The 16,374-nt window shown below is 37.4% G+C and overlaps 1 protein-coding gene and 1 pseudogene across 11 annotated transcripts in view; both read right to left on the reverse strand.

Annotated features, from left to right (window-relative positions):
- PTBP3 (polypyrimidine tract binding protein 3) overlaps positions 1-16,374 on the reverse strand; it is a 128,231-nt gene that overhangs the window by 71,236 nt on the left and 40,621 nt on the right. The window contains exon 1 of one of the 11 annotated variants that reach the window (XM_049636304.1): positions 4,184-5,530. The exons of the other annotated variants lie outside the window; for them this stretch is intronic. The gene's annotated coding sequence lies outside the window, so the exon portion shown is untranslated. Of the gene's footprint in view, positions 1-4,183; positions 5,531-16,374 lie in introns of those variants that run through there. 11 annotated transcript variants of the gene reach the window in all.
- Positions 10,137-14,140, reverse strand: LOC125926953 (60S ribosomal protein L21-like; annotated as a pseudogene).

Raw genomic sequence — 16,374 nt, forward strand, 5'->3', positions numbered from 1 at the left:
ATCAGTTTACCCAGAATATTCCAAAAACAAATGGAAGAACACTGAAAAGGCTGCTCCTGAGCAGGGGAGGGGCAGAGAAAAAGGGACAGAGAGAATCCCAAGCAGGTGCTGAGCTGTCAGCGCAGAGCCCCTTGTGGGGCTCAAACTCACGAACTATGAGATCATGACCTGAGCTGAAACAAACAGTCCACACTTAACGGACTGAGCCACCCAGGCACCCTGAGGTGGTTTCTTTAACAGAGGTTTTCATCATCTCTGTAAAACTGTGTAAGCAAAAATGAATGCCTACACTTGCTATGTGAATTCGTGTTGTACTATCAAATAAAGACCTATGGTAACAAATTAAAAAAAATTTTTTTCAATGTTTATTTAGTTTTGAGAAAGAGACAGACAGAGACAGAGCACAAACGGAGGAGGGGCAGAGAGAGAGGGAGACACAGAATCCGAAGCAGGGTCCAGGCTCCACTGAGCTGTCAGCAGAGAGTCTGATGAGGGGTTCAGATTCACAGACCACAAGATCATGACCTGAGCCGAAGTCAGACACTTAACCGACTGAGCCACCCAGGCACCCCTGCTGACAAATTTTATCAAGAGATACTTAATTATAAAAACCCAGCATTTTAGGTTGTTAATTGTTCTGAATTATAAAAGTGCCTGAGCAATGTTAAGAGCATGGGCTATTAAATCAGACATCCTGTTCTAGCAAGTTACCCGAAATAGCTGAGCCTCAAATTCTTTTCCAGTAAAATGAGTGTAACAGGGTTATTTTGAAAAGTAAATTAGATAACATATTTAGATACAAGGTGTAATGCCTAGCACATAGTAATCAATAATACGTCACGATTTTCTTAAGAAGGATTTTTATCTAGAAGTGATAGTCTTACTACTTTTTTGGTATTAAAATGATGATTATAGGTAACAATGATTTTTTTTCTTATAAGTGCTTACTTTGGAAAATTTAAGACACTGTCCAAATTAACTAAAAATTTAATTATTCTATGAAAGCTAAAAATCTAAGAATAACCCCAGAAAAGGTGATAGCCAAAGACTCGATAAATATAATAATCTGAAAATGGAAAATACATAAGCAAATATATGGCATCATTTAATAAAAGTCAACAGAAAACAAGGAAATTCTAATGTATTAAACACGTAACTTTGAAGAATTGTTCTCTGTACAAAAAAATAACATGAGACTTTCCAAAATTTTTATTATAAAAATCAGCATTCAAAATACTTCACTTGTAAAAATTTCATATTTTACTGAATGATACACTGAAAATTACTGAATACTTGCTACATATTAGGTTCCAAAGAGAGTAAGTAGGTTTTTATTTTTTTCAATGTTTATTTATTTATTTTTGAGACAGCGTGCAAGCAGGGGAGGGGGAGAGTGAGAGCGAGAAGAGAGAGACAGAGAGAGAATCCCAAGCAGGCTCTGTCCATGCTGTCAGTGCAGAGCCCGATGTGGTGCTTGAACCCACGAACTATGAGATCCTAAGTAGAAGTCAGATGCTTAACCTACTGAGCCACCCAGGTGCCCCGAAAGAAGCTTTTTAAAATTCATGTATTTCCATCTCAAAATTGGAGAAATCCACCAGGAAAACTATGCTAGAAACCTGGATCTTTTTAAAAATGCAAGTTTAATAGGATATACTTTATCTATTTATTTGTTTATTAAAAAAATTTTTTTTAATGTTTATTTTTGAGCAGGGAAGGGGGCAGAGAGAGAGGGAGACACAGAATCTGAAGCAGGCTCCAGGCTCTGAGCTGCCAGCACAGGGCCCGACACGGGGCTCGAACCAGTGGACTGTGAGATCATGACCTGAGCCGAAGTCAGACGCTTCACCTACTAAGCCACCCAGGCATCCCTAGGGTATACTTTAGATACAATAAAATCTATGTAACATTTTAAATGCAGAGTTTGACAACTTTTGACAAATGTATATATCCATATGACCACAAAAATCAGGATACACAACTTTTCCATCATCCTCAAAAGTTCCCTGGTGTCCCTTTGTAGTCAGTCCTCCCTCTAAGACTCTCACCTCCTCAAGCTATAAAGCTATCATTTGACATTACCATAGTGTCTTAGTAACTATAGATTTACAAAACAAAACAAAACAAAACAAAACAAAAAACTATAGCTTTACAGCAATTCTTTTTAAGTTTGTTTATTTATTTATTTTGAGAGAGAAAGAAGGAGCAAGTGCAGGAAGGGCAGAGGGAGAGGGAGAGAAAGAGAATCCCAAGCAGGCTTCATCCACACTGTCAGTGCAGAGCCGATGCAGGGCTTGAACCCAAGAACCATGAGATCACAACCTGGGTCGAAGTCAGACACTTAACCTACTGAACCAGGCGCAGCAGCAATTTTTGTTTTTTAAGTTTATTTTTTTTTAGTAATCTCTATACCCAAAGTGGGACTTGCATTCACGACCCCAAGACTGAGTGGCATGCTGTTCTAAGCCAGCCAGGAGCCCCTTTACAGCAATTCTTGAAATCAGGTATTTAACTGGGGAGAATTCATGTCATAATAATTTTGAGTCATCTAAAACATACCCATCATTATTTCTCTCTGCATTTATTTACGCCTTCTTTAATTTCCCTTAACGTCCTGTGGTTTTCAGTGTAATGGTCTTGCACATATTGGTATGCTGACCCTATACTCTGCAACCATGCTAAATTCTTTAGAATTTTCTACATAATACAGTTTTATTGCTTACTTTCCAACATGTGATGCCTTTTATTTCTTACTCTAGTTTTATTGAGCTGGCTAGGACTTCTTGTACAAAGATGAATAGAAATAATGAGAGTGAACATTACTTCCATTACTGTGGATTTCAGGGGACACGACTGTCTTACACCATTAAGTATATTGTCTGCTGTAGCTTCACACATTTAGTAGGGTAAACAGGTTCCCTTCTATTCCTGGCCGAGGTCTTATTTGGCCGAAGGTCTTATTTATCATGAATAAAAGTCAAAGTTGAATTTTAAATGCCTTCTCAGGACATATTAATATGATCATAAAGTTTTTCTCTTTATTCTGTTAATAGAGTATATTGTACTAATTTTCTAAAGTTAAACCACTTTGTATTCTTGGAATAAATCTGACTTGGTCATGATATATGACCTCCTCTCCATGTATATATATATATTTATATTTACATATATATATATAAAATATACACACACACACATATAGATGAATTTGACTTAATGCCTTCTAAATATATTTGGGTCCATTTTCATGAGAGATATTAATATGTAATTTTATTTTCCCTCTTGTATCAAGGGTAATACTAACTTCATAAAAATAAATTCGAAAATGTTTTTTTTAATTTCTTTTCATTTTATTTATTTGAGAGAAAGAGCACACGTGAGTGAATGGGGGAGAGGGGCAGAGGGAGAGAGAGAATCTTAAGCAGGCCCCGAGCTCAGCACGGAACCCAATGTGGGGCTCAATCTCTCGACCCTGGGATCATGACCTGAGCTGAAATCAGGAGCTGGACGCTCAGCGGACTGAGCTACCCAGGAGCCCCAAAAGTGTTGTCTTCTATATTCTGAAGGAGTTTGTGTAGCACTGGTATGGTTTCTTCCTTTAAAAAAACCACTGGGTCTTAAATAAAAAAAAAAAAAAAATTATATTTATTTTCAGAGAGAGAAGGGCGGGTGGCGGGGGGGGGGGGGGGGGGGGAGTGAGCAAGGGAGGGGCAAGTAGGGGAGAGGCAGTGTGGAGCCTGACACAGAACTTGAACTCAGGAACCACGAGATCATGCCCTGAGCCAAAATCAAGAGTCAGACACTTAACCAACTGAGGCGCCCAGGCGTCCCTGGATCTTAACTTTTTAATTATCAATTTGATTTTTAAAACAAGTATAGGGGTTATTTGGGTTTTCTAGTCATTTTGTACCAGTTATGATACTCCGTATTTTTCAAGGAATTTGTCTACTTCATCTACATTGAATGAATTCCTATTCATTCATTTTATTGGCTTAAAATTGTTCATAATATTTCCTTAATATCTGTCTTAGCCTGCTTAGGATACTGTAACAAAATACAGACAGGGTCATTTAACAATAGAAATTTACTTTCTCATACTTCTGGAGATTAAAAGTCCAAAATTAAGGTACTAGCAATGTCACTTTCAAATAAGGACTCTTCTCCTGGCTTAAAGACAAGCTACCTTTTCAGTGTCCTCACATAGCAGAGGTGGAGGCAAGAGCAAGCTCTCTAATATCTCTTCTGATAGGACACTAATCCCATTGTGAAGGCCCCACAATGGGCCCAACTCCCAAGGCCCCATCTCCACATACCATCACAATGGGGGTGGGGTTTAAACAAATTACCAACAGATGTTAGTAATTTCTGTCTTCTCTCATTTTTTGGTCTTACCTAGAGGTTTATCAATTTTATTGACCTATACAAAAACAACTATTGGTTTCATTAATTTTTCTCTGTTTTCTATGTCCTTAATTTATGCTCCTATATTTAATATTTTCTTCCTTTAAACCTGGAGGTTTAACTTGTTTTTCTTATACTATGCTTAGAAGCTTAGATGATTTACTTTACACTTTTCTAATGTAAACAAAGCTGTAAATTCCTACTTCTAAAAACAGTTCTAGCTGAACCCTTCAAAGTTTAGTAAACTGTGTTTTTGTTTTAATTCACCTCAAAATATTTTCTAATTTCCCTTGTGACTTATCTGATTCATGGGTTAAATGTTAATTTTTAAATAAATAACTGGAAAATTTTCCCCCATATACTTGAGGATTATGCGTTTTTGATTTCTAATATAATTTTAAAGAGAACTATAAATAATTTTAATGCATTCACTTTGAGACTTGTTTTAGGATGCACATATAGCCTATCTTGGTGATTATGTCATGTGAACTTCCAAAAAAGCATATTCTGATGGTGTTGCAGAAAGTACTCCACTGTCAATTAAAATCAGTTGGTTGTTAGTGTTGAAAACATCTATATTAGGAGATCTACAAACTTTTTCTTAAAGGGCTACATAAATAATTTAGGCTTTGTGAGTCATACAATCTCTGCTGCATCTATTCACCTCTACAGTGGTAGCATGAAAGCAGCCATATGGACAGAAATAAAAGAGTGTGCCTCCATTCAAATAAAGTTTTATGAATAAACATCAAAATTAGTACCTCCTATAAGCTTCAGGTATCTCAGAATATTGTTCTTTGTTTTATTTTTTCACAATTTAAAAATGTAAAAATCAGTCTTAGATCACAGGAAATATAAACCCCTGTCCTGTGTCCTAACTGATTTTCTGTTTACTATGCTATCAATTACTGAGACAGAGATTTTGAAATCTCCAGCTATAATTGTGAATTTGCCTATTCCTCTGTTTAGTTCTATTAGCTTTTACTTTATATATCTTGAAGCTCTGTAACTAGGTAAATATACATGTATATTCAAGATACGTATATTTATCAAGAAATACAAATAAATACAATGGAATACAAAATGGTAAATAATGAATAAATATGAAATACACACACACACACACACACACACACACACACAAAACAGTACAAAGAAAGCCAAGAAACAAAGGAAGAAAAATAACAAAGAATAAATGGGACAAACAGAAAACAAATAGCAAGATGATAGGCTTAAAACTAACCATGTCACATAACTATATTAAGTGGAAATGACATAAAGATTCCAAATACAAGGCAGAGTTCATCAGTCTAATAAAGCAAGACTCAATTATGTGATGTGAAGAAGAAATCCATTTTTTAAAAATTTTATTTTAAAGTAATCTCTACACCCAATGTGGAGCTTGAACTCAAAACCCTGTGAAAAAGAGTCACATGCTCTACCGACTGAGCCAGCCAGGTGCCCCAGAAGAAATGCATTTAAATATAAAAATCTCACGTTCAAAGTAAGAGGAATGGAAAAAGATAAATATGTAAACACTAATCATAATAAAATGCAGTGGCTGTACTACTATCAGACAAAGTAGACTTCAGGAAAAGGAATATTACTGGGGATAGAGAGACATTTCATAGTCATAAAAGAATCAATTTATCAAGAAAACATAATATGTCATGCATACATGTACTGCATGCATACATGCAAACATATACTGGGGGCGCCTGGGTGGTTCAGTCGGTTAGGCGTCCGACCCCGGCTCAGGTCATGATCTCATGGTTCGTGGGTTTGAGCCCCGCATAGGGCTCTGTGCTGACAGCTCAGAGCCTGGAGCCTGCTTCGGATTCTGTGTCTCCCTTTCGCTCTGCCTCTCTCTCCTTCAAAAGTAAGTAAAAACATTAAAAAAACAACAACAACATATACTGGACACATAAAAGGCAGACAATCTTTTTAATTGGAATATTTACACTTTGTTTACTTTTGTTTAAGTGACTGCTCTGGGGCTAAATCAATATGCATCTTTAACTTTCCAAGGTCTACCTTTAAATGATATCACCTAGGTACAACGTAAGAACTTTTCAAAGCATAGGTCTATTTCCCTCATCATAACCTTTATGTTACTGTCATATTTTAGTTTTCACATATGCTATAACCCCAAAAATTTATTTCCCTTATCTTGCTTTAAATAGTCAATTATCTTTTTTTCTTTTTGCATCAGGTTTTTGTACACTCAACGTATCTTACAGACCTTTCCATAGACAGCATTCCATACCTTTTTTCTCTTTCTTTTCTTTTTAAACTAGGGTAAAATCACATAAGAAAATTCACTACCTTAACCTTTTTCTTTTAGATTTTATTTATTTAATTATTTATTTTGGTAATCTCTACACCCAACATGAGGTTCAAATTTACAATCCTGAGATCAAGAGTCACATGGTCTACCGAATGAGTCAGTCAGGTGCCCCTTAACCATTTTTAAATGCAGAATTCAGTAGTGTTAAATACATTCTTAATGTTGTGCAACTATCACCACCATCCATTTCAATAACTCTTTTCATCACGCAAACTGAAATTCTATACTCATTAAACAGTAACTCCCTAATTTCCCTCTTCTTCCAGCCCCTGGCAACCACCATTCTACTTGCTGCCTCTAGGACTTTGAGTACCCTCATTTCCTTTTGTGCATATTCTACAGCTAATTTCTTTGTGGTTACCATGGGGATTACATTAACATCCTCAAGTTATAACATTCTAATCTGACTTTGTACCAGCTTATCTTCACTAATATGCAAAAACTCTGCTCCTTTACACCTGTCCCCATACCCTTCTGTTGTTGACGCCACAATATTATATCCTTATACACTGTGTGCCCCAAAACACAAACTAATTCTTTTAAATGTGTTAGTCTCCTAAGTTACATGGAAAAACAAATGTGGAGCTACAAACAAGTCACATGCTTTTAGATTAAGAACTCCTTAAAAAAGGCAGTCTCTTGTTAAAGACCTGTACTTTAGGTCTTTAACTATAAATTATAAACTATAGAACTATAAAACTATAAAATGCTGATGAAAGAAATGGAAGACAACACAAAGAAATGGGAAGACATTCCATGCTCACAGACTGGAATACGGTTAAAATGTCTACACTACCCAGAGCAATCTACACATTTAATACAACCCCTATCAAAATAACAAGAGCAGTTTTGATAGAACTACAACAAACAATCTCACAAAAGACCCTGAACAGCCAAAGCAATCTTGGAAAAGCAAAAGCAAAGCTGGAGGAATTTTAATTCCAGACTTTAAGTTACATTACAAAGCTGTAGTAATGAAACCACTATAGTATTGGCTCAAAAATTAGACACACAGATCAATGGAACAGAAGAGATAATGCAGGGGGCAGTTGAGCCTCCAACTCTTGATTTAGGCTCAGGTCATGATCCGAGGATTGTGGCACTGAGCCCCGTATCAGGCTCTACACTGAACTTGGAGCCTGCTTAGGACTCTGACTCTGACTCTCTCTCTCTTCCCCCTCCCTCTTAAAAAAAAGAAAAGAAAAAAAGGAAAGAAAACCCAGAAATAAACCCACAATTATATAGTCAATTTATCTTTGACAAAGCAGGAAAGAATATCCAATGAGGACAAAAAGTCTCTTCAACAAATGGTGTTGAAAAACTGGACAGCAGGGGTGCCTGGGTGGCTCAGTCGGTTAAGCGTCCGACTTCAGCTCAGGTCACGATCTCGCGGTCCGTGAGTTCGAGCCCCGCGTCGGGCTCTGGGATGATGGCTCAGAGCCTGGAGCCTGCTTCTGATTCTGTGTCTCCCTCTCTCTCTGCCCCTCCCCTGTTCATGCTCTGTCTCTCTGTCTCAAAAATAAAGGTTAAAAATTAAAAAAAAAAGAAAAAGAAAAAAAAGAAAAACTGGACAGCAACATGAAAAAGAACGAAACTGGACTACTTTCTTAAACCATACACAAAAATAAAGTCAAAATGGATTAATGACCTAAATGTGAGGTCTGAAACCATAAAAATCCTAGAACAGAACAGGGACAGTAACTTCTTGGATACTGGCCCTAGCAACTTCTTTCTAGATGTCAACTGAGGCATGGGAAACAAAAAACAAAAACTATTTGGACTACAGCAAAATTAAGTTTCTGCAAAGTGAAGGAAACAGTCAACAAAAATAAAAGGCAATCTACAGAATGGGAGAAGAGACTTGTAAAAAGCTTATCTGACAAGGGGTTAGTATCCCAAACACATAAAGAACTTATAGAAGCGCCTGGGTGGCTTAGTCAGTTGGTTAAGCATCTGACTTTGGCTTAGGTCATGATCTCAGGGTTCTTGAGTTCAAGTCAAGCATCGGACTTTTTGCTGTCAGCACAGAGCCCACTTTGGATGTCTACCCCGCTCTCTCTCTCTGCCTCTCCCCCTCTCATGCTGGTGTCCTCTCTCAAAAATAAACATTAAAAATAAATAACTTACAACACTCAACACCCAAAAAACCCATAAATAACCCAATTAAAAAATGGGTAGAAAACATGAACAGACATTTTTCCAAAGAAGACATCCAGATGCCTAACAGATGCACGAAAAGATGCTCATCATCACTTACCAACAGGGAAATGCAAATCAAAACTATAGTGAGACATCCCCTCACATCTGTCAGAATGGCTAAAATCAGTAACACAAGAATGAAGAGGTATTGGTGAGAATGTGGAGAAAAAGGAACCCCTGTACACCACTGGTGGGAATGCAAACTGGTGCAGCCACGCTGGAAAACCATATGGAGGTTCCTCAAAAAGTTAAAAACAGAACTACCTTATGATCCCACAATCACACTAGTGAGTATTTACCCAAGGAATACAAAAACATTAATTCAAAGGGATATATGCACCCCTATGTGTTTAAAAAAAATTTTTTTTAATGTTTATTTTTGAGAGAGACAAAGTAGGAGCAGACAGGGAAGAAGCAGAGACAGAGAAACACACAATATCCAAAGCAGGCTCCAGCACAGAGCCCGACGCAGGGCTTGAACCCACGAACCATGAGATCATGACCTGAGCCGAAGTCGAACACTCAACTGACTGAGCCACCCAGGCGTCCCCTGCACTCCTATGTTTATAGCAGCACTAATTCAAAGGGATACATGTGGCCTGTATGTTTATAGCGGCACTATTCACTATATCAAAGATATAGCAGCAGCCTTAGTGTCCATCAATAAATAAATGGATAAAGAATATGTGGTATACAGGAGCACCAGGGTGGCTCAGTTGATTAAGTGTCCAACTTCAGCTCAGGTCATGATCTCACAGCTTGTGAGTTCAAGCCCTGAGTCAGGCTCTGTGCTGAACCTCAGAGCCTGAAGCCTGCTTCGGGTTCTGTGTCTCCCCCTCTCTCTGCCCCTCCCTCACTTACGCTCAGTCTTTCTCTCTGTCTCAAAAATAAATAAACATTAAAAAAAAGAATATGTGGTATATATACATCTTCTGTATATATGTATATAGGTATATGTATGTATGTGTACACACACACACACCAAAATATTATTCAGCTATAAAAAAGAACAAAGTCTTGCCATTTGCACTGACATGGATGTAGGCAGAGAGTATTATGCTAAATGAAGGAAGTCCATTAGAGAATGACAAATACCATACGATTTTACTCATATGTGGAATTTAAGAAACATATATGGAACTAAGAGCAAAAGGAAAAAACAGTGAGAGAGAAACCAAGAGACAGACTCTTTTTTTTTTTTTTAGTCTTGACGTCTTTTATTTTTTTTACATTTATCGCGCCATGAATTCATAGGGAATGGGTTCGAACAGCTCAGGCTCCTTTCCATTGGTTCTCACAAAGTGTGCTTCTCTGGGTGGGGCAGGCTGGTGCTTCAGTTGAACCCAAGTACCTTTCTCCTTGGCTTCCTTCTTTTTCTGATCATTTTCCTTCACATGCTTCAGGAAGCTGTCTCGGCTCTTTGAGTGCTTAATGCGCTCGATACATACATTAATTCTCTTAGCAAGAATCTTGACCTAACTTGTTTGTTTACGACAATGCCAATAGCATGATGGGTAACACTGTAGACTCTTCCGGTTTTGCCATGGTAACATTTGTGGGGCATTCCTTTTTGAACAGTGCCCATTCCCTTGATGTCCACAATATCACCTTTCTTGTAGATTCGCATGTATGTTGCCAAAGGAACAACTCCATGTTTTCTAAAAGGCCTAGAGAACATATAGCGAGTACCTCTCCTCTTTCCCTTTGTGTTGATCATTTTGGCGAATTACTGGAAGATGGTGGTTCTGTGAGACAGAATCTTAATTACAGAGAACAACCTGATGGTTACCAGAGGGGAGGGGAGGGGGAATGGGTTAAATAGGCAATGGGGATTAAAGAGTGAATTTGTGATAAGAACTGGATGATGTATGGAAATGTTGGATCACTATACTGTACACCTGAAACTAATACAATACTGTATGTTAACTAAGTGGGATTAAAATTAAAACTTACAGAAAAAAAGTAACAGCTTAAATAATGCAGAAAATAAAAGGAAGAGTTATAATCATTGTTCAAAAACCATTAGCTTTTTAGACTCTTAAATACAGAGAACAAACTGAGGACTGCTGGAGGGGTTATGAGTGTGGGGATGGGCTAAATGGGTATGAGACACTGAGGAGGGCACTTGTTGGGATGAGCACTGGGTGTTATACATAGGGGATGAATTACTGGAATCTACTACTGAAACCATTATTGCATTATATGCTAACTAACTTGGATATAAATAAATAAATACATACACACATAATAAAATACTAACTTTTATAATTGCCCTTGTATTTACTTTGAGATATTTATTCCTTTACATGGCTTTGAGTTACTGTCTCATGGCCTTCATTTTCAAGCTAAAGGACTTCTTTGAGTTTTTCTTGCAGGGCAGGTCTAGTGGTAATAAACTCCCTCAGCTTCTGTTTATCTGGAAATGTCTTAATGTCTTTCTCTTTTTTAAAAGATTTTATTTTCACGTAATCTCTATACTCAATGTGGAGCTCGAACTTGCAACTCCAAGATCAAGAGTTGAACATTCCACCAACCAAGCCAACCAGATGCCCCTCTCTTTTTTTTCTTAATTCGTGACTGGCCCATAGAGCCAGGTATGTTACATGTAAATGACCTAATTTATTTTTAAATCCAATTTATTTAAAATAAAACATAAAGATACTTTTTGAACTCATGAACTCACGAGTTCATGAGATCATGACCTGAGCCACAGTTGGACAATTAACCAACTAAGCCACCCAGTACCCCAAAACACAAAGATACTTTTTTTTAATTTTATTTTTTATTTTTTAAAGTTTACATCCAAATTAGTTAGCATATCGTGAAGCAATGATTTCAGGAGTAGATTCCTTAGTGCCCCTTACCCATTTAGCCCATCCCCCATCCCACACCCCCTCCCGTAACCCTCTGTTTGTTCTCCATATTTATGAGTCTCTTCTGTTTTGTCCCCCTCCCTGTTTTTATATTATTTTTGTTTCCCTTCCCTTATGTTCATCTGTTTTGTCTCTTAAAGTCCTCATATGAGTGAAGTCATATGATTTCTGTCTTTCTCTGACTAATTTCACTTAGCGTAATACCCTCCAGTTCCATCCATGTAGTTGCAAATGGCATGATTTCATTCTTTTTGATTGCCGAGTAATACTCCATTGTATATATATACCACACCTTCTTTATCCATTCATCCATTGATGGACATTTGGGCTCTTTCCATACTTTGGATATTGTTGGTAGTGCTGCTATAAACATTGGGGTGCATGTGTCCCTTCGAAACAGCACACTGTATCCCTTGGATAAATACCCAGTAGTGCAACTGCTGAGTCGTAGGGTAGTTCTATTTTTAGTTTTTTGAGGAACCTCCATACTGTTTTCCAAAGTGGCTGCACCAGCTTGCATTCCCAACACAAAGATACTTTTTAAGGACAGTTTTGCCAAGTATTGGACACTTGGTTGACAGTTTAATTCTTTTAGCACTTTGAATAGATTGGCTCACTGCTTTCTGGCGCCCAAAGTTCCTGATGAGAAATGTGCTCATATTCTCATTGAGGATCCTTGTGTGTGATGAGCTGATTCCTTCTGCTTTCACGATTCTTTGCAGAAAGTTTATTATAATGTGTCTCATGGGAGGTGTCCTCGAGTTCACCTTACTTGGAATTCATTAAGCTTCTTGGATATTTATACTCCTGTTTTGCATCAAATTTGTGGCTGTGGTAACTCTGGAAATCAGATTCTTCCCCTTCCTCAGGGTCTTCCAGTTTTGTTACTGTTTTTCTTTTTTTGATTGTTGTAGGCTATTTCTCTGTACCAAGAATCAGCCTCAAGTGTAAACTTAAGGTCTTTTCTGGTTTCTTCCGAGCCTTTGCCTAGGCATATATACTATCACTTTCTAATTTTCCCCGTAGATACAGTTGTTTTCTAATGTCTTAGTTTTTGATGCCTCACTCCCAAATAAGGTAAAAGAGGAAAAATGAAGGAAGAAGCAAAGAGCACCAGGCCTTTAAATCCACTAGAAGTCACTGGGGGAGGCAGATATATCTGCTTCCCTACCCCCATCTTTCTTTTTGGAACTTTAATTACATATATGGTCAGACCACCTAATTTTTGTTCTATGGGTTACTAAACTATTCATTTCTTCCTCAATCTCTTTTGGTCTGTATGCTTTCATTTCTATTGTGGTTTGTTTGTTTGTTTTTAGGATTTTATTTTTAAGCAATCTCTACACCCAATGTGGGGCTCACACTCACAACTTCGAGATTAAGAGTTGTGTGCTCTACTGACCAGGAGGACCAGGTGCCCCTCTACTGATGTCTTTAAATTCAGCGATCATTATATAACTATATAATGTGCTATTAATGCAATGCCATGTGTTTTTTAGATGCATTTTTACCTTTAGAAATTATATTTGATTTTTTATAGGTTCCATTTTTCTGTCTTATACTAATATTTTCCTTTAAATCCTTAAACGTACTTTTAATAACCATTTCCAAGTCCAAATCTGCTAATTTCATCACCTCTGTCATTTTTTAGGTCTGCTTCTGTTGACTGATTTTTCTCCTGGTTATGAGTCACAGTTTTGTGATTCTATGTTTGGCAATTTTTGACTGAACAGTCAACATTGTGAGCACTAGGATTTGTTTTATAACTTTAACATGCCAGACTCTTTTCTGGAAAAAAAGGTAATTTCATATCAGGCAATTATTTTGGAGTCTTTTTTTTTTAATTAAATTTTTTTTTAATGTTTATTTATTCTTGAGAGAGAAGAGAGACAGAGCACGAGCGAGAAAGGGGCAGAGAGAGAGGGAGACACAGAATCCGAAGCAGGCTCCAGACTCTGAACTGTGAGCACAGAGCCCGATGCAAGGCTCGAACCCACAAACCATGAGATCATGACCTGAGCCAAAGTCGGACGCTTAACCAACTGAGCCACCCAGGCGCCCCTGGAGTCTGTTTTTAAGCTTTGCTAGTGTGGGTTTAGAATGGTAGCGTTTACGCTAGAGCTGGTGTACCGTTAGCAGTAAGGCATGTGTGGCTTACTATTTGGCAATAGATTCAAAGGTAGATTTCTAGAGCACTTTTCTCACAGAGCTCCCTTCTCTCCCATACACTGCCTCCACAGCTCCTAGCCTCAGCCTTTCAAACCTGGATCTGTCTATTCAACTCAGCAATTCTGCCATGTTTGCTTGGGTTCCCCTCCACCGTGCCCCCACCCTGCCCCCGCAGCTTACATAAAGTCTAAAAATAAAATGGCAAAGTGATAATAGGTCTTGCCTCAGTTGTTCATTGTGATCCGAAATCCTAGTCCTGCATATAATAATAATATATTTGAAATAACAGCTGCTTCAAAAAAAAGTTAACTTGTCAGTCATGTAAAAAGTCTAAATGTAGACATTCCAAACGTGGAATGGTGACATACAAAGTTATCAGTGACTCAGGCTCTACTTGTCTTTCTGTTGGGGTGCAGCCTTCAACTTCATCCTCTAAAATGGAAACTGGAACTCCCACAGGCAGTAGGATAAAAGAGGAAAAAGTATACCCGTGTAGAAATGCTCCAGAAGTAACTTCTATAACTTCCTCTTACATCTCATTAGCCAGGACTTAATCACATGACCACATCTAGCTGTAAGGAAGACTGAAAAGTAGCTGTTTAATTTGGGAGACAATGTGCCCAGATGAAAATTAGGGTTCTGTCACTAAAGAAAACAGAAGAAAACAGAAAAGTATTGGGGTACACAATAAACCATCTATGCCGTAATTCCTAAGATTAAATTTAAAAGGAAAGGTATACATTTCATGAAGAAGTATGTAGAACATTTTCATAATTACCAAAAGACATAAAATAGGACCCACAAATATGAAATCACAGGTCAGGTTCCCAGATAGAAAGACACAATTTTGTTCATCACCATTCCAATTTTTATATCTTGCAGTAAATCCATAAATTTGTAATTAATTTACTTGCAAAGTTTCTTCTCCATGTGTAAAGGTGTTAATATGTTGACCCCATTAACAGAACTATGCCAACAGCTACATTTTATCAGTTTTATCAACATCTGCTAACACTGAAATATCCGTTATTACCCAATAAAGGTTTAATGTTGAATCATCTCAAGGAATCAAAGTATAGCTTCTGGGAAGTCATTCTATCAAAAGTGAAATATCCAACATTAATGAAAATTGAGTTTTAAAAGTTCTACCTTCAACATCAACTTTTTATGAGGCAGTAATACAAATGTAAGTTTTGGTGCAACCGTGTCATGACAAAAATACTGTTCTGACAGCCCCAGGGGCAGACGTGTATGTGCAACTGGTATGGTGCATACATAACTCCTTTACCAAACAAGCAATATTCTACTAATAGAAAGAAGCTATAGTTGTCAAATTTTACAAATTATTTTTAAATCCACATTTAGAACCACAAAAATTTTGTGATTCTACCCATTATCAATGCAATTTAAAAAATTTTTGTATCTTTATAGCAGCACTACCAACAATAGCCAAAGTATGGAAAGAGCCCAAATGTCCATCAATGGATGAATGGATAAAGAAGGTGTGGTATATATATACAATGGAGTATTACTCGGCAATCAAAAAGAATGAAATCTTGCCATTTGCAACTACATGGATGGAACTGGAGGGTATTACGCTAAGTGAAATTAGTCAGAGAAAGACAGAAATCATATGACTTCACTCATATGAGGACTTTAAGAGACAAAACAGATGAACATAAGGGAAGGGAAACAAAAATAATATAAAAACAGGGAGGGGGACAAAACAGAAGAGACTCATAAATATGGAGAACAAACAGAGGGTTACGGGAGGGGGTATGGGAGGGGGGATGGGCTAAATGGATAAGGGGCATTAAGGAATCTACTCCTGAAATCATTGCTTCACGATATGCTAATTTGGATGTAAACTTTAAAAAATAAAAAATAAAATAAAAAAATTTTTTGTATTTTTAAAAAAATACCTGGGGCACTAGGTGGCTCAGTCAGCTGAGCATCCAACTTCAGCTCAGGTCATGATCTCACAGTTCGTGAGTTCAAGCCCCACACTGGGCTTGCTGCTGTCAGTGCAGAGCATGCTTCAATTCCTCTGTCTCCCCTCCCCCCCGCCCCTCCCTTGTTCATGCTCTCTCAAAACTAAAAACTAAAAGCAAAAAAAAACCAAAAAAATCACCTTACACAGGGATTAAACTCCTTTGTAAATGAGCAGTAAAGCCTTTCTCTCCAAATTTGTTCAAAATCAATTAGAATATAGTCATGGAATGGAACACCAAAATCTTGAAATTTTAAAGTTTTTTGAAGTTTGCAAATATTAGATCAAATATCATAAAAATATTTTTGTAAGTGACCTCAAAAAAAAAAAAAAGGTAAAATTTCCAGGTGTCAACAGCCAAACCTCTCAGCAAAAGCAAACTAAAATTAGAAATT

This window comes from Panthera uncia, chromosome D4 (assembly GCF_023721935.1).
Source record: "Panthera uncia isolate 11264 chromosome D4, Puncia_PCG_1.0, whole genome shotgun sequence".
In the NCBI taxonomy this organism is placed as follows: Eukaryota; Metazoa; Chordata; class Mammalia; order Carnivora; family Felidae; genus Panthera; species Panthera uncia.